At 42.5% G+C, this 5100-nt stretch overlaps 1 non-coding gene across 1 annotated transcript; it reads left to right on the top strand.

Annotated features, from left to right (window-relative positions):
- The first annotated feature begins 1518 nt into the window (after positions 1-1518).
- On the top strand, positions 1519-1592 carry Trnat-ugu (transfer RNA threonine (anticodon UGU)). The gene has a single exon. It is a non-coding gene; the product is annotated as a tRNA-Thr (tRNA).
- The last annotated feature ends 3508 nt before the right edge of the window (positions 1593-5100 follow it).

The raw sequence follows: 5100 nt of genomic DNA, 5'->3' as shown, positions 1-5100 counted from the left end.
CTCTTCTACCGCGGTCACGGTGTAACTCCCGCCGCTCGTTGTATGCAGCGATGCCGGCTCTTGGTACGTGAGGGGCCTTGCCATGTCTGCTGTCGCTGCCTTCGTTCTTCTTCCTCGCAAAGCCTTCTTTGTGATCGTTCATTATGTTTCACTCACGCAATGTTCGTAGTCGTTGGACGTGGTTTAATTTTCCCCGTCGCGAACGTACTACGTTTCGCGAGACACTTTTCGCTTGTGTGATGCGACAGTTTTAACTCGACGCTGCTGAAAGCTTCAGTTACTTCTAATTAACAGTTTACTTGCTGCTTCTCTTAGCAATGTAAAGCAATCTCCAGCACAGAGATGCCGTGTGCAAAATTCATTCGCAGTACTAATTCTCAGTTTTCCTGCGATTCTGCAGAAAGTGGTATAGATGACGTACGGTGTAAGTGGTTAAGCCTTCCCACTCGACACTGCGCTAGTTAAGGTCACCTTTTCTTCATTTATCTTAATGAATCACTGGGTAATATTTCCTCCTCCTTGTTTTTTTGTGAATCTCTTGTAGATGATGTCCCCTCGAAGCAATCTTGTAGCATACTGGATTCTTCAGTAGGTGAAAGAAGCTACCTGTTATTACAAATAGACATGCTGATAGCTAAGTGGTTAAGCCTTCCCACAAGAGACTGCCCTAGTTAAGGTAACCCTTCTCGGTTTATCTAAATGAATCGCCGAATAATATTTGCTTCTATTTGTTTCCTGCGAATTTCTCGTAGATGATGTCCACCGAAGCAGGTCTTGTAGCATACTGGATTCTTCACTATGTTGAAGCAGCTATCTGTGATTAAAAGTAGACATGCTGATAGCTAATATACGTGAAGTAAGACCAGGGGTATCAAGGTAATGTGTTTGTTGGTAAACACCGCAAAACAGTAACACTTTAACAGTCTGAAACATTTGATATTAAAAAGTTTATAAATTTTAAAGGCATGATTAAGTCGGCTTTCACTTGAGAACAGGCTCTGAGTACATCCTTTGATCGAATAACGGCCGCAACCTCTTGCTACATCGCAAAGCTTTAAAGCTGTTCATACGTTTTTTGGTAACAGAAGAACATTGATTTAAATGATGACTCACTGAAAACCTAAGCTGCCGATAGGTGTTGTTTATATACCTTGATGTGGACAGCTGAAAATGTGTGTGCCGATCTGGACTCGAACCCGGGATCTCCTGCTTACCTGGCAAACGCTCTATCCATCTGAGCCACCGAGGACACAGATGAATAGCACCACTGCAGGTACTTATCCCTTGCACGCTTCCCGTGAGACTCACATTCCCAACAGTCCACAATTCTACGTCTGTGCGAATCCGCACAGGTTGCCCAAACTCTTACTGGAATTGCCAAAGCGTGCGCGAGTAATGAGTGGTTGGGCAAATGTCTATAAGGTACAATACATATGTAGAATTGTGGACAGTTGTGAATGTGAGTCTCACGGGAAACGTGCACGGCGTAAGTCCCTGCAGTCGCGTTATTCATCTGTCTCCTCGGTGGCTCAAATGGATAGAGCGTCTGCCATGTAAGCAGGAGATCCCGGGTTCGAGTCCCGGTCGGGGCACACATTTTCAGCTGTCCCCATCAAGGTATATCAACAACACTGGCGGCTGCTGAGGTTTTCAGTTAGTCATCATTTATTCCAGGGAAAAGCTGCACGGTCATCAACAGTAACTGTTCTTTCGAGAACAAGTTACTGTCTTCGTGAATATTCATTTGTCTACAGAAATAACTGTTTACTGTACAGCGACATTGTGATATTAAAGCCTTGAAGTCCCATAGGCTCCTCCTAGTACTGCAGTGTCATAAGAGGACGCTTAACCAACATTTAATAAAGACATTTCAGAGTTTCGCCCCAGAACACTTGTGGTTCCCCTGTTTATTGACTGCTGAGCAAGTTTCACGCTCAATACTCACGTACTTCTCCCCACTCCCAAGATTTGCTACCACGCCATATGGCCCTCTAGTCATCAGCACAATTTTCATGGTAACTAGCATCCTTCTCGCTGCTATAGTATTCTGCAGCGCCGCTGAAGGCAGCGAATTACTTCTGCTATCCGTCTAGTTCTAGTAAACATAAAATTTGACAGTTAGTACAGTACTGTGTAATCCTATGTAATAAACACTCCAGACAGCCTTCACTTAACGGCTGAGAGCCGAGCCGTTTGCGTAGAGTTATCAGTGTTGGCACACAAGCGTAACTGCCAGAGAAAACCTCACAAATCAATGTCGGACATACGACGAACCTGTTCGGGTGAAACATTCTCAAACAACGAGTTATACAATGTCAAACATGCATTTCAATCTTATCAATGAGACGATTGGGTGTGAAACATACTAATGTGTTTCTGTTTTTATAAACGATAATGGAGTTTAAAGAAAGGAAGGAGACGAATTCTTCAGCTATAACACAACACTTATAATGAAACTCCAGTGTTGACCATAGAAAGTTTATTTCATTTCTTCCTTACACGTTTCGGTGTTTCACTACTATCGAAAGAAGTGAATGTCAATGGAGAAACAATGATAAACGTCTGGATACCAATAAGCTCAATACAACGATACAAAAAGCGACTATATTCTAGATAACTTTATTTGTAACAATGTCGTCATCAAGAAATGCCTGATAAAGTTTTCAGAGCAAATATGCGTGTTTCACTATCTTACATCAGAGACTAGTATACTAACAGACGCAAAACAGAAGGAAGATGAAAAATTATTAAAGTAATACTTATAAAGTAACAATATCAAGTTTTCTGTTGTGACTGAATTACAATGAAGCGCCTAAGGAATTGGTATATGTATGGGTATCAACTACAGAGATACAGTAAATAAACAGGCAGAATACGGCGCTGCGACCGGCAACGCCCATATAAGACAACATATGTCTGGCGTAGTTATTAGATCGGTCACTGCTGCAGGTTATCTAGTTTTATATGAGTTTCAACGTATTGTTATTGTCGGCATACGAGCGATAGGTACAAATGTCCGATGAAGTGGGGATTTTCCCGTGGAACCATTTCACAAGTGTACCGACAACATGAAGAACTCGGTAAAACGTCAAATCTCCGACATCGCTGCGGCTGGAAAGAGATCCTGCAAGAACGGGACCAGCAACGACTGGAGATAATAGTTCAACTTGGCAGTAGTGTACCCCTTCCGCAAATTTCTGAAGATTTCAGTGCTGGGCCATCAACAAGTGTCAGCGTGCGAAACATTCAACGAAATATCATCGATATGGACTTTCGGAGCTGAAGGTCGACTCGTGCGCCCTTGATGACTGCACGACACAAAGCCTTACGCCTCTCCTGGGCCCATCAACATCGACATTGGACTGTTGATGAGTGAACCATGTTGCCTGATCGGACGAGTCTCGTTTCAGATTTTATCAAGCGGATAGATGGAGACAAGCTCATGAATCCAAAGACACTGCATGTCAGCAGAGGACTCTTCTAGGTGGTGATGCTCTATAAAGGTGTGGGGCAAGTGTAGTTGGAGTGACATGTGATAAGTCTAGATAAGACACTGCCAGGTGACACGTACGTAAGCATCCTGTCGGTGCACCTTTATCCATTCACGTCCATTGTGCATTACGACGGACTTGGGGAATTCCAGCAGGACAGTGAGACACCCCAAACGTCCAGAATTGCTACAGTGTTGCTACACTCTTCTTAGTTTAAACACTTCCGCTGGCCACCAAAATCCCCAGACATGAAAATTACTGAACATATCTGAGACGCCTTGCAATGTTCTGATCAGAAGAGTTCTCCACCTCCTCGTACTCTTACGGATTTATTTTTGTCATTACATTTAATATCTGCTTAAATTAAAACCTGGTCCTCTTGTCACAGCCAGACTTGTCTCTTTCTTAAGCTACTATTAGCTCTTCCTACTGTTATTTTTCATTATTGGTGTATTTAAGTACCTCTGTTTGGTGGTTTGCGGAGACAGTATTTGGCGTACCGCCTTTGATAGCCACCCCCTGGGAGGACGGAAGCTTGTGCTTGCTGGTCACGGAAACCCACCTGCGCCAATCTTCTGGCCTACAGGGTGATCACTTGCGAGAATCAGCGGTGTCTTAGATCTGCAAGTAGCACCACTAGTCGCTGGTGGCATCAGCCGTGCCACCCAAATAAAATAAATCTAGCTTCTTTCAATTAGCTTTCAATTAGCTCGAAGCTAGGATTTTACAGTCACCCTCATTCACGATTGAAGCAGGAAAGTGAAGAAATGAGAGTTGTTCCATGCCTCCGCATCTCACCATACGGTGGCTTCCAGAGTATAAATATGCACAAAGATGTTCGATAACGGCAAGATGGCCAATTCTTATAACGTATGAACTATCATCAGTAGTATCACATGAGAAACTTACCTGCATTGGTAAGGGTATGCGTTCTGAAATAAAAACCTGCGAACATTACCCACTGATCACCACAACAAAGAGCTTTGGATGTCGTGGAACATTCCATCAATAAAGAGACCACTACACACGAAGGAAACAGCATTACATTGAAACATCTAGCTGTATCCGTGATTACAGTTGCTAAAAAATTGTCGCCTAATCGTGGGAGAAGCTAGGTTCATAAGTCGATTTCATAAACTATTAAATTATTCTTCAAATATAAAAGCCGTATGAAATCTTTCTCTGATGGTACTCTTAGATAAAAAAGGTACAGAAAATTAACATGAAAAAGGGATGCTTCTAATTTTTGCTTTGATTGATGCCATTAGGAAGAATGAAAGAAGAGCAAATCAGTTCATCTTCTGAGCAACTCGCATTTTCAAATAAGAGGAATAAACGAATGCATTACACATCTTAAGTTGCACAAAACAGTAAAAATAAGCGAGCTTTTCATATATGGACTCTGAGATACGGTACTATCACCTCTTGCTGCAGCAAAAATTACATTCATTTTCAAAGTGCATTATCAGTACGGGACAACAGCCATGAAATGAATGATAGTCAGCACGGGACAGTTCCCAGAAAACGAGAGTTCGGAATTCAAAGTTTACTATTCTCAGTCCAAACTCTCTTTGGAGGCGTAGCACCAAGCTTCTAGAGAATGTGACTT

This window comes from Schistocerca cancellata, chromosome 7 (assembly GCF_023864275.1).
Source record: "Schistocerca cancellata isolate TAMUIC-IGC-003103 chromosome 7, iqSchCanc2.1, whole genome shotgun sequence".
Classification (NCBI taxonomy): domain Eukaryota; kingdom Metazoa; phylum Arthropoda; class Insecta; order Orthoptera; family Acrididae; genus Schistocerca; species Schistocerca cancellata.
Note: the sequence above shows the minus strand (reverse complement) of the source record. Positions and strands in the feature narration are given on the sequence as shown.